Source organism: Urocitellus parryii, chromosome Y, assembly GCF_045843805.1.
Source record: "Urocitellus parryii isolate mUroPar1 chromosome Y, mUroPar1.hap1, whole genome shotgun sequence".
Taxonomy (NCBI): domain Eukaryota; kingdom Metazoa; phylum Chordata; class Mammalia; order Rodentia; family Sciuridae; genus Urocitellus; species Urocitellus parryii.
In genome coordinates, this window is record NC_135548.1 from 56,868,453 (window position 1) to 56,888,349 (window position 19,897).

A 19,897-nucleotide genomic window follows, 5' to 3' on the forward strand; every position below is an offset into this window, starting at 1 on the left:
TTTGTTGTTTCCATTAATATATTATTATTTTAAAATATATATGTTTTTGTTACCTGATCTACTGTGATGATTTGAGTATACTAAATGTAGCAGTGATTCCTAAAGGACACATCCAAACCAACAGGAAGGAATGTTTCATTCTATCAGCAAGAACTTTGGTTTTTAGGAGTTTGGCAGATGGCATTATCTGAGTCAGTTTTCCAATGGGGGCAATGAAGTATCAGCTATGATGGTACAAACACAAACAAAGACACACAAACACACACAAGAGCACACACACTCACTGAGAGATAGATAGACAGATGGAGTTGGTCTCTGCTGAAATACTTTGGAGACATGGTTCTGATTTCTCCCCTTTTGGAGTATTTTCAATTGCACAAGGTGTCTTGCAAATGAACCCATGTCTGAGGAAGACATGCATGTGTACTTCACATGCCACTTTTCACATAGCAGGAAGGTCATGTAATATTTTTCATGCAGCTGTCTTTTGACTGTGAACCATCCCATGAGGTCAGCTGTGGAATTTTCAACTTGTAGCATCACAATGGGGATCCACTCTTTGGATTTGGGGATATTTCCGATTTTCTTGATTCAGATTGGAATGATATATATATTAGTTTTTGATGAAAATTCTGCATTTGATAGTAATGAATGTCGTGCATCTAGGAATCTGTAGAGTGCAGACAATGAATGGATGCCTACTGTTGTCTGGACTGGTCTGAAAAGTCCTGTAGCATCTGAGCATGTGTGAGGGCTGTACAGGTCTTGCCAAAAGTCCAGGTCAGATGATCCTGCACAAAGCTGAACTCCTAGTGGTCTCCACAACAGTGTAAGGGCCAAGGAGAAACACACTTCCACACAGAAGTTGGGAAGCTACCTTATGAAGGTGATCATAGATACGGGATTATTAATATATCCAGGTTGGCATCTATTATTTTTTTAGCTTTTGACTTTCGCAGCTGTGGGCATCATGACAACCATCAACTCCCTGTAAGCACAGACAACTCTATAAGAACCTGAGGATAAATTTCCCTGTGCATGTCCCCTTGTGAAACTGCTTAAGCACCGCCTGGTATACACACAGGTGGAATTTCTAGGTCAAAGTGTGCACGTTTACTTCTTTGACTAAGCACTGCCAGGTGGCTCTTCTGCATAGCTCTACCTGTGGCCAGGATTGTATTATCTAGCTCTCTAACTTTTGCATGTTGAGTAGATACATAGTGGGAGCACACTGTTTTTGTTGGTATTTTTCTTGGTATCTATTCTGATGCTTTTCACTGGGGGATTTTTTCCTGTGAAAATGGGCTTCCTCTACTTGACCTTATTTTCTTCTTTTTAAAATTATTTCAATGTGACTTTATAATTTTAGTTTTATTAAAGACATTGCCCCTTGCTTGCATAGTCTATATCTAAAGCACTAGTCCTTGCTCCAAGTCCCAGCTTGCTCTCAACTGCCCCAGGAGGGGAACAGTCTTTGGCGGTAGACAAGAGACGCCCCTGCAGGGGGCACAAGTGCTTTGGCCCTCTGGTGTCTTGCCAGCAGTGCTTCCCATGCTCACAGAGGGTTTCAGACACTGAGTCAATGGTCCAGGTGGTCTTTTGTTCAGTCTGATCTCAAATTGAGCTCCTCTGAGAGGTCATATTGAAGTCCTTGTGTGTACCTGACCCATCATTTTAAACAATATTCCAAGTTCACTTTTTGTGTGTACGTGGGTTCTGGGGATTGAACCCAGGGCCTTGAGCCTGTGAGGCAAGTGACCTACCTGAGCTACACCCTCAGAGACCCCTGTAAAAGTATTTCCCCTTTGCCTCGGGGTCTAAGTTGCCAAGGCTGACCTCAAACGTTCCTCTTGCCTCAGCCTCCCTGGTGGCTGGCATGACAGGCATGCACCTGGGACTGTCACACTCGAGCCTGTGATGGGAACTCATGTGCATCTGTCCAGGGCTGAGCATGGTTAGGCAGAGCTGTGCTCCAGGCTCCCTGCAGGGCTGTGGAGGCTTCTGCTGCCCAGCAGCCCTGGTGCCATGGCCAGGGCTCCTCCCAGCCGAGGGCAGGCAGCTGCCCATTGCTGTAGGCTGACCTTATTTTCTTCTTATGGCACTCGTCCGTTCTCTGGAGTATGTTGTATGGTTTGTCCATTAGGAGTCTAACAGGTCCTCTAGAACCTTCAAACAATTAGTAAAATTCCTGAACAGTAAGTGAGCGCGCGCAGAAATTGGGCTAATATTTTGGGAAGAACAATGTTGGATGATATATTCATGGCTTGAATATATCATCCAACATGAAGTTATATTTTATTACTTACAAAATAATAAAATAATGAAGCAATACCATGGGCTGAGCTAAAATAGATCCTTAGGATCTTAGGCATTCTGTAATAAATCTGTGTCACTTGAAGTATAGAGTTGATCGACTCTGAGTAATGAAACAGAAGTAAAGGTATCAAAGCCAATGATCATCTGTTTCCAATTTTCTGTGATTTGGTTCAAGTGGTAAAGTGGTGATATTTATTAATAATGGATCGAATAGGTTCATAATTGTTTTAGAGTACAATTAGATGCCTTCAATCTTTATGCTACATGGGCACATTTGAGAACGGTTCCAGCCATTCTCTCATCCTTTGGGTCATTCCCCTCCTATGTCCTGTGAGACATTTTCTATGTGAGGCTTTAAGAAGAAGAAGAGAATATTCTGTAAAGAAAACCTTGTGATCTGTGCAGTATGAAGTTGAATGGATTCATTCAGAAATCAGAAATTCTATTGAAAGATATTTATTTGCATGAGCCAAATAAAACCTATTTTTAGGCATCCTGGTGAAGACAAGGTTTTATCTTTATGTCTCATTTTCTATGTTTTGTTGTTGTTGTTGTTGTTAGAATGAAATTCATATGTTGCCAGACCATTCTATCAGATGTGTAACTAGATGCCATTTAAATTACCCACTTTTACATGGTAGACAGTTTTTAATGAACACTGCCTGTCTGCACCTTTTTTAAAAACAGGACTGGGATCAGAAGCCCAAATACCAATGGTTAGCTGGAGCATATTTTTCATTTGGCCTATCTGTCAGTATTCCCTGAGGTCATCTGTGCAATCAGCTTCGTTACTCCTGCTCCCTCACTGGATTTCATAGAAACCATATGCTATGTATGAATCAGGGACACCAATCCCACAACATAGCATTCTTGGAATAACCAAAGTCCCACTTTTCACTTCGCCATGCCTGAGATCAGCAGTAATATTTATCAGCAAATGTGAGATTTTCAAAGATCCAATTCTATGTGCTCCTTTCTCATAGAGCCTTAGGCAGGGATATAGCATACATAAATATTAAGTAAAGTCCATAGTTTTTAAAATGTCATCCATTGAATAGTTGACACATGTCTGAGATACTTTTTATTTTGGAGGAGGTATTATTTAATAGGGAATTCCAACAGCTACCTAATAGTGAAATGAGAAGTCTTGCATCCATTTTATTTTGTTTCTGATGGTTTTTATGAGTAAGGGTAAGATACTTCCTTGTTCTGATGCAGATGTTGCCCACTTTTGTGAATGGATGCGGGGTGTCACCTACTACTTGCATATCTGCATATTGGGCTTGACACTGCTATCGTACTTGGTAGTTGGCAAAAAGTCAATACTGAAGTTAAGCTCTTGTGTTCTAGCAGCAGAGCTGAAGATCCTTGATGTGCCACCTTCTGCAATCCATGCTGCTCTCTTCATGTTCCTTATTGACTTCCTGGTGATGAGCATCATGGTCTCCTGGTCTTGAGAATGGCCAAGCATTGCTCTGTGAATGTGGAAGATGGGCATGTGGAAGGCTCCAGGGAGGAGGGATCATTGAACATGTACTCGAATCCATGTGCCTGTTGAATGACCTGTTTTTTTATTTTTGGGTTTTAAGGGAGACACTGCCCTAAAACACTTCTGTGCAGCTGGGGATGCAGGCTTCTGCTTCACCTTGCAGGAAGCATTAACGAATCCTTTCCAGAAGACATGAGAAGAGAGAAGTGAGCCTCTGGTATCATGCAGGTTCCTTGCATTGCCCATGGGCTAGAAGAGAGAAGAGTTGCTTCATGAGATTTGATCCCCTTTTTCCTGAAAAGTTCCACACAGAGGTGAGTCCCCAGCATGTTTAGAAATCATTTCAGACACCTTTCTGGACGGAATTGAATCAGAGCCCCTGATGATGTGGAAGAGCTAAAGATGGGTTTGCTATGAATTTTCTATTTCATTCATCAGGGCCTGAGTCAAGTCAGTCATTGTGCTGTCAACACATGAGCTGCTGGTCAAATGTGAGGAAGTGGTCTTGCTTTAGGAAAACACCACCCTGATTCAGTGAGCCAGAGGCAGCCTGCAGTCCCTGTTTTCCTGTAAAGGCAGATTGCTGTGGATGGCCTCTGGCCTCGTCATGCAGCCCTGCTCAGAGTAGGGGATTGAGGGACCAGGCAGATCCCTAGTTCCTTTTGACCTTTATTGCCATTGGGCCACCCCAGGGTCCTTGGACTCTACCTGGTCTTCTGGCCTGGGTCAGGGGATGTGAGGTTTGGAATCCCCCTCTGTGGCAGGATCCCAGCCCCCCAGCCACTTGAGGTCAGCACATCCTTCCCTAATTGTGTTAGAGTTGGAGACTTCTCCCACCCATCCTCATCCATGCTCATCCCACATTTTGTAGCTTGGCACCTGAGGACCTTTATTCATTGACTTAGTTGTTAGTGATGATGGTTACTAAGACTAAGTGACTCTTTCAAGTCACATCACTTGCATGGTAGGGCTAGAGCATGGATCTTCCTAATTGATTTCATGGGACTCTCTCATGGAAACTGTGACTGCTTCCTAAACACACACTCTACATTTGGAGTGTCAAAATTCTTGCCACTGCCTCCTTGGCAAGTGTATCTTGTCTTCTACGTGGGAATTTCACAAATATTTACCTTTGGTTTGTGGAGGTCATGCAGAAGGGATTTCATTTGAAATAGCCCAAACAAGACATACCAGTTGTCTTTTTCGCACATGGATGTGTGTAGTGAACACCCCTTTCTGTGTGCTTGCATGAGTTACTCCTTTGAATTTGTTGAAGAATGGTTGGCTGGGGAGCAAGTTAACGAGAGATGGATATCAATGGTTGTCAAGTATTCTGACGTGAAGAATGTATTGAGGATGTGAAGGCTTTTCTAGCCAGTTCCTATGGCTCAGTCAGGGATCAGTCAGAGGATTCTGTCTGGTAGACTCTTTGGCACAGATGTCAAAGTGGCCTGGTCTTACCCTGTCCAGGACTGAATGCTGAGCTTGAGTGGGAGCGTCTTGTCATTTCAAGCATTTCCATGAGTCTGTCCTCTGTTCTCTTGTATCCAAGTGGTTTCTAATAGGAAAGCAGAACAAAAATTGAAAGTATGGTGATTGATTATTTTTACCAATGTTATTTCAATCCACTTTGTTTAATACGAAATTACCTTTATGCTAGTAAGACTTCATATGTGAGGAAATAATGAAAATATTGGGGTTAGGGGATGAGAATATGCAAATCAAACATTTTTGAGCACCAAGACCCGTTTTTTGTTTTTGTTTTTGTTTTTTTTTTAACTTAAATAATATTAAGTGCCAGAGGACCACCGCTGCCATTCAGCCTCAACAACCTCCAGGTCCAGCCTCCAGGTGGCCCATTTCACCAGGGTGTGTGGGACCACACTGTCCTGGGATGAGAGAACAGTACCCACGGATGTTGACATCTCACAGAGTAGATATTGCCAGTGACAGTAGGGAGCTATTGGCACATGAGGAAGGGAAGAGCTCTCAGGATGGGAAGAGGGGGCCGCTTCGAGACTCATTGGGTATGGCACGAGGCTGCTGGGTGTGGTGTTGGCCTGGGCCCACTGAGTGGGGCAGATCCGTGGTCTGTGTTTCTGTACCCTCCTCTGTAGCCTGTGTTGGCAGCAGATCAGGGAATTGCGATCAGAAGTGCTCCCAGTAACACAGGCACCAGCCCCCAGAGTGTGTGCCTATCCGTTTCCCCACCTGGCCTGACTTAGTGCCTGTCTTGCCTCAGGGCTGAGACCCTACAATCTCTGATGAGGGTGTCTGTGGTCCAGATCCAACCTGCATGGCCAACATGCTCAGACCTTCAGCTGGGTCCTAGGCTGCTGCAACCAAACTCTGTTAACTGGGTGGCCGACAACAGAGGAAGTGTCTTCCGTTGAGCTCCAGAGGCTCAACACAGTAGGTGTTGGGCTGTCCCAGTGCCATAACCCCTCCCAGGTTTCAAGGGGACTGTCTCCCCAACTCTCCCAGCCCTTGCCCACTCTCCTATTGCTGCCCACGATCTGTGGTTCCCATATGGGCATCCCGCCCTGGCTCCAACCTCACATATCCGGTATCCCCCAGTCTCCCTGGTATCTGGGTCCAGACTCTCCTCTTCCTACAAGAATATCAGATATTGGATTTGGTCCCAGTTGATGCTGTGTTCCATCATGTGAGCTCTTAGCTTCATCACTGTGCAAAGACTCTTTTCCCACACAAGTTCGCACGACTTTTGGCTGGCTAAGAATTTTCAGGCGACACTTTTCTAATGAGTACACTTTCCTTCCTTCCGATCTCCCACCAGTGAGCATTCCTCGCACCCTTGTCCTAGTTCCTTTATGGCAGTTTCCCTCCTTATGGCTGAGAGGACCTAGTGACCCCTGAATTCACACGTTCTCCTTAATCACCAACACACTGCAGAATTCTCCAGGGGGCCATATATGCTCCTGGAAGTTGGTGTTGGAAATAGTTCTCCATCCATTAATCACTCCCTCACTCACTAATGTCCTTGTGTCCTTGAGAAAGGCTCTCCCTTTCCTGGTTTTCCTGAATAGAAATCCTCTTGCCTCTTGGGTGAATAGGGTTATGGGTTGTGCAGAGGGTGTTGGTCCACTGAGCATCTTAGAGACTGTCCTTTATGGAGCCTAATGATCCTCACTGGGGAATGAGGCCAGGGTCCTAACTGTGGTTAGTTAGAGAGGGAAAGAAGGACAAGGGAAACTCAGATGTCCCTTCATGGCCCCTGGAGTTAGAGGACTTACCCCTTTGCACCTGGGATCAGGAGACCTCATTTCCTCGAGGACACGCACACTCAGACGTTAATCTTGAGTGTGGGTTCCTTTCTGGGGTCCAGGGCTGTTGTTAGCCACCAGGAATGACAGTGCTCTCCATGCTGAGTGGAGCCATTTTTGCCAGGAAAGAGAGCCCATGGTCACGCCTTGTGCAAAGCATCCCACGCCAGGGGCTCCCATGCCTACATTCCTGTCCTGAAAGGAAGCCACTCAGAGGCAAGGTGGGTCCAACCACCTCCCATGTGTTCACTCATCACTGTGTTCCAGCAGTCACCCCAGTGAACAGACCTGATGGGATTGGATGTGGCTCAGAATGTCACCCTCATGAGCTCTACCCTGCCACAGCTGCAGTTCTGCAGTGGGAGAAACTCAAAACCTCAAAACACATGCACATGAAAGAAAAGAGCAAGAGCCAGAGCCCAAACAGGCCAGGTGTGGCAAAGACAGCTGGAGTGCCTAGGTTGGGACTCAGAATTATGTCAGTGGGGTGGCATTGCTGCTGGCACCAGCATGATAACCGAGAGCCAGCCCTGCTCATTTTGGGGAGCAGTGTGTTGGGGAAGGCAGCAGAAATTGAGAGGCAGGATTGAGTTTGGCCCTAGGAGGAGGTTGGGTAAGAGGCCAGTGTGGGTTGGAGAGCCTGGGCAGATAGACAGAGGCCAGGGCACACCCCAACGCCTGGAGACTGCACTTGATGTCCAGGGTTGTGAAACACCACTTCCCCTCTTACTCACAACTGAGAGCAAGGGGCATTGATGAGTTCAGTTTGTGTGCGGCTGCATCCAAGGTGGCTCGGCTAGGAACCTCTGTTTCCTTGACTCAGGAGGCTGGGAGTCCAGGCTCCACTGAGGCTCGGCTGGGAGGATCGGAGTCTGAGTTTATGCCTGTGTTCCCTGTAGGATCCATGTTGGCTGAGCCTCAGTGTTTTTGTAATGAGAGGATGGGTGACCGTCATGTCTTTATCACAGGACACACTTGCTAAATGGATTTGTTTGCTCTGAGGAGGAAAGAGAGAGGGGGGAGTGGTGCTGGAGACAGGGATGCAGACAGGGGTCATGGACTTGGCATAACTCAGTCTTGGAGGTGATATCCCATCACCTGTACCCACTTCAATTCCCATGAATCCAGAGGCTGAGCCCCCTTGAGGTGAGGGGTGAACCGGTTCTGGGCAGCAGGATGCTGTGGTACCTCGGAGTCTCTGTGAGACCCCAACACTAGACACACTTGGCCCTTTTGAAATCTTAGGAGAAGCCTTGGGAAGTTGTATGGCAGAGGGGAGCAGCCTCTGCATCTCAGTCCCCTCCAACTTGCCATGGTGTAGAGAGGGAACTGCAGCCACGATGGGACGGACATTGGCCATGTCCCTGTGTGGGACACAGGCCTGATTGAGTTAGGGTGCATTCTTTGTCTCTCCCTTTCTTGTGATTATCCCATCTCTACATTTGTGCTTTAGCCACCTGTGAGTACCATCTCTGGTTTCAGAGAGAACAGAGGGTGTTATGGGCCAATAGACACAATAAACCCTAGAGATTAGATGCTACCCTACTTTCCAGAAAAGACTGGGCACACCATGAGTTGCACAATGATGGGACCAGGGTCCAAAAGCTGCTGAGAGGGAAGGACTGGTTGTGAATGCATTTTTGAAGGCTCCAAGCTGGAACTCTAGTGGCACCAAGCAGGGCAGATGCTGGTGGGGATGTTTGGGTAGTTGTTGGTGAACACCTGTGCACCTGAGATGGGTAGGCATGGAGGAGAAATCGGCAGCCCATAGGGCTGTTGAAAGTGGTCTTATGTGAAAAGAGGCTCAGGTATGGGCACAGGAAATGACATCATTGCCTTGACAATGGATCAAACAGAACATGGAACCCTGGTATCCAGGCACCCACTTCACTGACCAAGCCATCCGAGCTCACTTGGTTGGAGCCACTGGAGGGAGAAGGATGTTCTCCTGTGGTTGCAGACAATGCCGAGCCTCAGGCTCCCAGGAATCTCAGGGGGGCCAACTAGCCCTTTTGTGGATACACTGGGTGAGGCTTCATCTTAGACGCCAGAGCCTCTGGCGATTGTCGCAGAGGAGCTCAAGAGTAACAGTTAGTAGCACAGGGCAGGTGAGCCCAGCAGGCCCTCTAGTCTGATCCCTGATGAATGGCCCAGGACTCCTATTCTGACTCTGTGTGTGTGTGTGTGTGTGTGTGTGTGTGTGTTTGTACTGATGGGAACTGTCCCATTGTGCTTTGACTCTAGTGTATTGGCACAAGTCATTTTTCTGTTTGTCACCATTTCCATTTTGAACCCACCATTCTTGGTCCCAACCCAGGGTGAAAATGATCAGAACACGGAGGAGCCCTTCAGGGTTCAGAGCCTTGAACCTTACAGGCAGGACCAGCTTAGGAATGAGCTCCTGCCTGTCATTTGTGGGAGGAACCTACATTTCAGCAGCAACATGGGGTTAATCTCCTGGGATTTCATCCCCACCCAGCAGGTGCTGGATCTCTTGTTCCCAAAACAGCCACCTTCTTCAGTCTTTACTCCTGGTGCCACTCCACATCCTCCAAGGGGACAAGAACCTCAGATTCTGGATGGATGTTGTAGAATGCCCACAGAGCCAACTGCCAGGCTGGGTGGGGTGCAGTTGCTGGGCTTTGCTGATGTTGTCATCCCCCACAGTTCTTGGAACCTTCTGTGGCAGTGGCATCCAGGACCCCAGCAGCTGTGAGTAGCAGCTCCTCACTGCTTCACTCCAGCGAGCAGGTGGAAGACAGCCGCGTTGTTCACGTCCTCCTAGAGGGACAGAGCCTGAGGGAGACAAAGCGCATCCCGGTAAGCCCGACAGCAGGGCTGCCTCCTGGGTGTCCACACAGTGGAAGGCAGGAGACACAGCCAACCCCAGGGCTATGGTGGGAAATAAAGGAGAGGTCCGTCTTAAGGGCTTGACCTGAGGAGGGAGAGCATCAGCATGCCCAGCTTCAGTGGTGAGTGGGCCTGTGTATTGTGGGTTTTGCAGGCCAGAAGTGCAGACGGAAGTGCTGTGGACAGATGAAGGCAGAGATATGTCCAGGGTGCAGGCTGCAGTGCCTAGAACTTGGTATTCTCAATGAGTGAAGTTGGAGCAGAGGAGGTGGCAGTGACTTGTCACATGTGTAGGAGGGGATGTGTTCCTGGTGGCAGGGAAGAGAACCTCCTTAGCATGACTAGGTGTAGGAATTTGGGGTCGGGATCACCTGGGGGGTCATGCCAAAGCTTCGGAATGTTAGGCTTTGCATGTATGTAAATACGGAGCTAAAGGGGTTCTTGGCAGAATTTCTATGGATGTGCAGTAGACACCCTAATGCTGCAGGTGTCCAGCTGCAGAGGAGACATGTTCAGTGACTGCCAGTGCTGAGTCAAGTACATCATGACAACCAGACCCGCACCGAGCTTCCAGAGGCCAGGGCCTCTCAAAGCTATCATGAAGCACTCAAGTGCACACTCTTGTATCTGAGTCTGTTTTGTGTCGTGGCAGTCAGGACCCAAATTTTCAGTGCATCTGCCTCTTCCACCCACAAAGGCAGCCTGCATCCCAGATCACACTTGGTGTGCAGATCCCTGGCCCATTGCTCTCATCTCAGTGAGATGAGAGTGTGTCTGTGCATAGGCAGTTTGGTCCTTTGACATGAGTGGAATGTGGCTCCCCAGGGGGAGGGGAGATGGCAGGTACAGGCAGATATTTGTACCAGGATTGTTCTAGTAGCACATTGCAAGAACCCAGGTGGTATATGGAGGACACACTCAGGTAGCAGGATAACAAGATTGTGCCCTTTTATATGTAGCTGAGATTTCTCCTGAATGTTTGACCACAGTCTTCTGGGTAGCTCTTCTAAAAGCCATTCTCTGATGACATTTGTCCCACCCTGATCCAGGTGACCTTTCAGGAGACGGTGACAAGCCTCATCCGCAGGGCCTTGAACCAAAATTTGTTGCAGCATGAGGATGTGGACAACTTTGAGCTGCTGTATATGATGTCTGAGGATGAGAGTAAGTAGGACAATCAGACAGTGGGGAGACATGATCCACAGTGGGCTCAGGATAACTGACAGCCAAGAGAAAGTGGGCCTTGGCCCCAAAATACCAAAGTGTGATGGGCCTGGCGGAGACTCTCAGGGGTTGTGGGTGTTTTGTGGTATAATCCTTGAGTGCCACCTAACAATTCTCTCCACTTCGCTCTGCAGAAATCAAGGTCTCTGACCACTCACTCGTGTGTCTGTCCATGAATCTGGGAATACAATATTTCATGGTGAGGAAACGCCCCCAGGTCAAGGGAAAGGAGGTAAACACCTACCTTATTCAAGCTGTGCATGTGCTGCCATTCCACTCCGACCTGAGGAAATAAGAAGCCTCAGCACCTGGACATATTTGCTGGAAGCCCATAGAGCCAACTGACAGTCTGGGGTGGCTTTCTGTTTCTGGGTTTGCTGATGTTCCATCCCCCACAGTTCTCAGAATCAACCTGCAAGTCCTCCAGGCCGCTTTCCCACAAGCAGGTGGGAGACACCTGCTTAATTCGTGTCCACTTAGAAACACAAAGTCCAGAGATGGCCAAGAGTGTTCTGGTAAGCCTGGGAGCAGGGGTGTCCCATGGTGCTTACACCTGGGTGGGGAGCAGACACTGGTCCAATACCATGGACTACTCATGCCCTCTTGAATTTGGAGCTTCTGGATGATCAGGAGGATAGATGGGAATCAAGAAGGGAGAGGTCAGTGTGAAGGGCTGGAGCTGAGATGAGCGAGTGCAGCAGCTTGTCCACTGCCATGTCTGAGGGAGTCTGTGTGTCAGGTGGCAGCATGCAGTCCAGAAGGGCAGGGACAGGTATGGGTGACAGATGAGAATAGGACAGGAACTAGGTTGCAGGTTCCCTTGTATGGGATGCTGACGTCTATGGAGGAGGACAGCAGTGTGAGGTTCTCCATGTTCCTTGAACAAGGAGCTGAGAGAGTCTCTCTGCAGAGTCGATATGGATGTGGAGCAAGCACACTAAATGTCCAGGTAACCCAATGACCACCCTTGCCGGATGAGGTGCCCTCCTACATCCCAGCCAGCACTGAGCCTCTGGAGGCCAGGAGCTCTCGTGGCTATCTTTCAGCTCTCCTGTGTGTGGTCATGTTCCTGGGTCTGTTTTTGGCCCTGGCAATCCAGACCAAAGCCTCTAGGTTTTGTGCCTAGGCCATTCCCAATGCCGCCTGCATCCTCGGGCAGACCTGGGATCTTGGAGGCTATTGTCCCATTCCTCCCAACTTGTGGGATGAGATTGCATCTGTATGCAGGTAGTGGGGTCCTTTCACTCCGAGAGGAGTGCAGCTCCACAAAGAGCAATGGCAGGCCCAGGAAGTCCTATGTACAAGGATTGGGCTAGTAGCCTGTGGGAAGAGCCCACACGATGAGCAGGAGGTCAGCCTCGGGTAGTAGGGTCATGGATGTTGCCCTTGTATTTAGAGTGGAGGTGCCTCCAGAGTGCCCCTGCCCACTGTCCTTGAGTAGTCACTTCAAGGCCCATTTCCTGAAGGCCTGTCTCCCATGCTGCTCCAGGTGACCTGCCACGATAGGGCTCCTGTCGTCATCCGCAGCGCCCTCGACCTACACTTCCTTACTGAGGAGAATCCAGAGGATTATGAGCTGGGCCAAATCATCTCTCGCCGTCAGAGTAAGTGAGACAATCAGATAGCAGAGAGCAAGGGTCAGGATGTGGACTCAGGTCAACTCTTAGCAACAAAGAGTAGTCTCTGACCCCCAAGAACACTCCAACAGGTGTGTTGGGTTCGTGCACAAAGCCAACTGCACTTCTGCTGGTGGAAGGTCTTGAGGTCCAATGGTGTACCCCGGTGGATATTGCGGCTCCCCACCAGGTGCCCTCCCCTGGACATGAACAGGCATCCAAAGCTGACATCTTTGAGGAGTGAGGAGGAAAGCCTCTCTCCAGGAGCAGTGTGTTTTCATGGTCTGGGATAGGAGTGGTTTCAAAGGAACATGGGAATGCATGGGCTAAAGAGGGAACTGGCATTTTGTGGACTGAAGCAGTACTATTGAAAGCCTTCTGTGTGACCAAAAAACCACTGCCTGGGCAGAGAATTGCCAGGATTCTAGCAAGCAGTAACAGGATGAAATTGGGAAGAAAACACAGCCTGGGAGACAGCCTGAATCATCTGTTTTTGCATAAATTCCATGGTCTTACGCACCTGAGTCCACTAGGCAAGGAGTGATCACAATAGCCAGGTTGTGATCCCTAACTAAAGTCAGATGAGGGCTTCCTGAGCACGTAGCCACAGAGCTCATCTGATAATAATGCCAGCGCTTTTTCGTTGGTTGGTTGGTTGGTTTTTGTGAGCCAAACACCACAGCAGCCATTATCCCAGCCTATGTACCCTGAAGACCACCATCCCTATGAGTTCTAGGATCACTTGTCTCCTATCTTAACCTACTGTTAGGTTAGTAGAGTCTATGGAAGAGGAAGTCTGTCTGGGGCCTTGGTAGCCTAAGAAATTCATAGCAGAGATCTCCACATCCAACCCAGAAGGGATGGAGAACAGGCTCTAGGTTAGAGGAGGGCGACAGGAAACACATGTTCAGAGGAAGGAGAAGCGGCTGTTGTATTCCCCCACTCGGGGTCATGGCACCACTGGGCCATACACCATGTTGGAGGGAAGCAGTCCCTTTGCTGGTCTTTGGAACCATTGTTCTCAGTAGGGCAGTATTTGGAATGTGGCCTCCATTCTCAGAAGCCTGGTTCACATGGAGGCGGGCTCCACCAACGCAGAAGCATGGCTCTAACGTGGTATCCGTGCTGGTCAGCCTGTCCTCACTGTGGCCATACTTGAGGAAAATAACTCAGAGGAGGAATCCTAGGCCTTTTTTCTCTGGGTTTCATAGCTTTCTCTTTGGTTGTGCACTGAGGCTGTCCATAAAGCTCTAGTGTGTGGCAGTGGAGAGCTCCTCAGCCCTTGCCACAAAGGCATAGACTGGGAGAGAGAGAACGAGGCTGGCAGAGAGGGAGAGAGAGAAAGATGGAGAGGGAGGACCTCTCCTTGGAGAATGAGGATTCAGTGGAGCCAACAGGAACAAGGTACTGTTGCCCAGGGCACAACCCTGTTTAGGTCTTACTCCAACCATGCTCAACCTTTCTTCCAGTCCCTCCCACCCCCCAGTAGTGTATTCATCTTGAATGAGAATTTCATGTTGACATCAGAGCACTCACCATCCAATGCTTCCCTCCAAACCCACCTATGAAGATGGCTCATGTGGGGACTGAATCTTCGGCACAGGAGCCTTTTGTGGGAGATTTCAGATGCAAACCCTAGTGGTGTGCTTTGGCAGATGCAAGAGGACCTGAGATATTCTGGAGTCCAAAGCCTTCGGTAGGAACAGACATTAGGTCTGTTGAAGTGCTCTGCCTAGTTCTTCCTCAGGGAGGACTGTGGAGGCTGTCTTTGTTGGTATTGGTGCTGAATTGGAGAGCTCTCAGGTGTGTGGCTCTGGCCTTTTCTGGCACAGACTCTCAGATGTTGGCGTGTCCTAGGGAGCACTTCCTGAGTGCCACCTTCTTTTTGTACACCCCTCTCTCCCCAGAGCTGAGGATTCCAGCAGAGGCCAACGTATTTTATGCCAAGAATCCTCACAAAAAATCCAACTTTGTGCTGAGGAAAAGGAGCCTCTCCCAAAAGAATGATGGGTGGATCGAGCCTCAACCTCCCTCTCGTCCTGCAAAGAAGGCTCCAGCCCTCCTGAGGATGCTTGCAAACCATTCTGGGGCTGTGTGCCTGGGCGGGGCTGAGGCAGCCCAGGAATATTTACATTGATTACTATTTTCTTCAAAGTTTGAATCTATAGTTTGCCATTGTCCTTGACCTTGTTTAGTAACACAGTTGTTACTCTATCCTGTATTTGTTGTTTCCATTAATATATTATTATTTTAAAATATATATGTTTTTGTTACCTGATCTACTGTGATGATTTGAGTATACTAAATGTAGCAGTGATTCCTAAAGGACACATCCAAACCAACAGGAAGGAATGTTTCATTCTGTCAGCAAGAACTTTGGTTTTTAGGAGTTTGGCAGATGGCATTATCTGAGTCAGTTTTCCAATGGGGGCAATGAAGTATCAGCTATGATGGTACAAACACAAACAAAGACACACAAACACACACAAGAGCACACACACTCACTGAGAGATAGATAGACAGATGGAGTTGGTCTCTGCTGAAATACTTTGGAGACATGGTTCTGATTTCTCCCCTTTTGGAGTATTTTCAATTGCACAAGGTGTCTTGCAAATGAACCCATGTCTGAGGAAGACATGCATGTGTACTTCACATGCCACTTTTCACATAGCAGGAAGGTCATGTAATATTTTTCATGCAGCTGTCTTTTGACTGTGAACCATCCCATGAGGTCAGCTGTGGAATTTTCAACTTGTAGCATCACAATGGGGATCCACTCTTTGGATTTGGGGATATTTCCGATTTTCTTGATTCAGATTGGAATGATATATATATATATATTAGTTTTTGATGAAAATTCTGCATTTGATGGTAATGAATGTCGTGCATCTAGGAATCTGTAGAGTGCAGACAATGAATGGATGCCTACTGTTGTCTGGACTGGTCTGAAAAGTCCTGTAGCATCTGAGCATGTGTGAGGGCTGTACAGGTCTTGCCAAAAGTCCAGGTCAGATGATCCTGCACAAAGCTGAACTCCTAGTGGTCTCCACAACAGTGTAAGGGCCAAGGAGAAACACACTTCCACACAGAAGTTGGGAAGCTACCTTATGAAGGTGATCATAGATACGGGATTATTAATATATCCAGGTTGGCATCTATTATTTTTTTAGCTTTTGACTTTCGCAGCTGTGGGCATCTTGACAACCATCAACTCCCTGTAAGCACAGACAACTCTATAAGAACCTGAGGATAAATTTCCCTGTGCATGTCCCCTTGTGAAACTGCTTAAGCACCGCCTGGTTTACACACAGGTGGAATTTCTAGGTCAAAGTGTGCATGTTTACTTCTTTGACTAAGCACTGCCAGGTGGCTCTTCTGCATAGCTCTACCTGTGGCCAGGATTGTATTATCTAGCTTTCTAACTTTTGCATGTTGAGTAGATACATAGTGGGAGCACACTGTTTTTGTTGGTATTTTTCTTGGTATCTATTCTGATGCTTTTCACTGGGGGATTTTTTCCTGTGAAAATGGGCTTCCTCTACTTGACCTTATTTTCTTCTTTTTAAAATTTTTTCAATGTGACTTTTTAATTTTAGTTTTATTAAAGACATTGCCCCTTGCTTGCATAGTCTATATCTAAAGCACTAGTCCTTGCTCCAAGGCCCAGCTTGCTCTCAGCTGCCCCAGGAGGGGAACAGTCTTTGGCGGTAGACAAGAGACGCCCCTGCAGGGGGCACAAGTGCTTTGGCCCTCTGGTGTCTTGCCAGCAGTGCTTCCCATGCTCACAGAGGGTTTCAGACACTGAGTCAATGGTCCAGGTGGTCTTTTGTTCAGTCTGATCTCAAATTGAGCTCCTCTGAGAGGTCATATTGAAGTCCTTGTGTGTACCTGATCCATCATTTTAAACAATATTCCAAGTTCACTTTTTGTGTGTACGTGGGTTCTGGGGATTGAACCCAGGGCCTTGAGCCTGTGAGGCAAGTGACCTACCTGAGCTATACCCTCAGAGACCCCTGTAAAAGTATTTCCCCTTTGCCTCGGGGTCTAAGTTGCCAAGGCTGACCTCAAACGTTCCTCTTGCCTCAGCCTCCCTGGTGGCTGGCATGACAGGCATGCACCTGGGACTGTCACACTCGAGCCTGTGATGGGAACTCATGTGCATCTGTCCAGGGCTGAGCATGGTTAGGCAGAGCTGTGCTCCAGGCTCCCTGCAGGGCTGTGGAGGCTTCTGCTGCCCAGCAGCCCTGGTGCCATGGCCAGGGCTCCTCCCAGCCAAGGGCAGGCAGCTGCCCATTGCTGTAGGCTGACCTTATTTTCTTCTTATGGCACTCGTCCGTTCTCTGGAGTATGTTGTTTGGTTTGTCCATTAGAAGTCTAACAGGTCCTCTAGAACCTTCAAACAATTAGTAAAATTCCTGAACAGTAAGTGAGCACGCGCAGAAATTGGGCTAATATTTTGGGAAGAACAATGTTGGATGATATATTCATGGCTTGAATATATCATCCAACATGAAGTTATATTTTATTACTTACAAAATAATAAAATAATGAAGCAATACCATGGGCTGAGCTAAAATAGATCCTTAGGATCTTAGGCATTCTGTAATAAATCTGTGTCACTTGAAGTATAGAGTTGATCGACTCTGAGTAATGAAACAGAAGTAAAGGTATCAAAGCCAATGATCATCTGTTTCCAATTTTCTGTGATTTGGTTCAAGTGGTAAAGTGGTGATATTTATTAATAATGGATCGAATAGGTTCATAATTGTTTTAGAGTACAATTAGATGCCTTCAAACTTTAGGCTACATGGGCACATTTGAGAACGGTTCCAGCCATTCTCTCATCCTTTGGGTCATTCCCCTCCTATGTCCTGTGAGACATTTTCTATGTGAGGCTTTAAGAAGAAGAAGAGAATATTCTGTAAAGAAAACCTTGTGATCTGTGCAGTATGAAGTTGAATGGATTCATTCAGAAATCAGAAATTCTATTGAAAGATATTTATTTGCTTGAGCCAAATAAAACCTATTTTTAGGCATCCTGGTGAAGACAAGGTTTTATCTTTATGTCTCATTTTCTATGTTTTGTTGTTGTTGTTGTTGTTAGAATGAAATTCATATGTTGCCAGACCATTCTATCAGATGTGTAACTAGATGCCATTTAAATTACCCACTTTTACATGGTAGACAGTTTTTAATGAACACTGCCTGTCTGCACCTTTTTTAAAAACAGGACTGGGAACAGAAGCCCAAATACCAATGGTTAGCTGGAGCATATTTTTCATTTGGCCTATCTGTCAGTATTCCCTGAGGTCATCTGTGCAATCAGCTTCGTTACTCCTGCTCCCTCACTGGATTTCATAGAAACCATATGCTATGTTTGAATCAGGGACACCAATCCCACAACATAGCATTCTTGGAATATCCAAAGTCCCACTTTTCACTTCGCCATGCCTGAGATCAGCAGTAATATTTATCAGCAAATGTGAGATTTTCAAATATCCAATTCTATGTGCTCCTTTCTCATAGAGCCTTAGGCAGGGATATAGCATACATAAATATTAAGTAAAGTCCATAGTTTTTAAAATGTCATCCATTGAATAGTTGACACATGTCTGAGATACTTTTTATTTTGGAGGAGGTATTATTTAATAGGGAATTCCAACAGCTACCTAATAGTGAAATGAGAAGTCTTGCATCCATTTTATTTTGTTTCTGATGATTTTTATGAGTAAGGGTAAGATACTTCCTTGTTCTGATGCAGATGTTGCCCACTTTTGTGAATGGATGCGGGGTGTCACCTACTACTTGCATATCTGCATATTGGGCTTGACACTGCTATCGTACTTGGTAGTTGGCAAAAAGTCAATACTGAAGTTAAGCTCTTGTGTTCTAGCAGCAGAGCTGAAGATCCTTGATGTGCCACCTTCTGCAATCCATGCTGCTCTCTTCATGTTCCTTATTGACTTCCTGGTGATGAGCATCATGGTCTCTTGGTCTTGAGAATGGCCAAGCATTGCTCTGTGAATGTGGAAGATGGGCATGTGGAAGGCTCCAGGGAGGAGGGATCATTGAACATGTACTCGAATCCATGTGCCTGTTGAATGACCTGTTTTTTTAATTTTTGGTTTTAAGGGAGACACTGCCCTAAAACACTTCTGTGCAGCTGGGGATGCAGGCTTCTGCTTCACCTTGCAGGAAGCATTAACGAATCCTTTCCAGAAGACATGAGAAGAGAGAAGTGAGCCTCTGGTATCATGCAGGTTCCTTGCATTGCCCATGGGCTAGAAGAGAGAAGAGTTGCTTCATGAGATTTGATCCCCTTTTTCCTGAAAAGTTCCACACAGAGGTGAGTCCCCAGCATGTTTAGAAATCATTTCAGACACCTTTCTGGACGGAATTGAATCAGAGCCCCTGATGATGTGGAAGAGCTAAAGATGGGTTTGCTATGAATTTTCTATTTCATTCATCAGGGCCTGAGTCAAGTCAGTCATTGTGCTGTCAACACATGAGCTGCTGGTCAAATGTGAGGAAGTGGTCTTGCTTTATGAAAACACCACCCTGATTCAGTGAGCCAGAGGCAGCCTGCAGTCCCTGTTTTCCTGTAAAGGCAGATTGCTTTGGAAGGCCTCTGGCCTCGTCATGCAGCCCTGCTCAGAGTAGGGGATTGAGGGACCAGGCAGATCCCTAGTTCCTTTTGACCTTTATTGCCATTGGGCCACCCCAGGGTCCTTGGACTCTACCTGGTCTTCTGGCCTGGGTCAGGGGATGTGAGGTTTGGAATCCCCCTCTGTGGCAGGATCCCAGCCCCCCAGCCACTTGAGGTCAGCACATCCTTCCCTAATTGTGTTAGAGTTGGAGACTTCTCCCACCCATCCTCATCCATGCTCATCCCACATTTTGTAGCTTGGCACCTGAGGACCTTTATTCATTGACTTAGTTGTTAGTGATGATGGTTACTAAGACTAAGTGACTCTTTCAAGTCACATCACTTGCATGGTAGGGCTAGAGCATGGATCTTCCTAATTGATTTCATGGGACTCTCTCATGGAAACTGTGACTGCTTCCTAAACACACACTCTACATTTGGAGTGTCAAAATTCTTGCCACTGCCTCCTTGG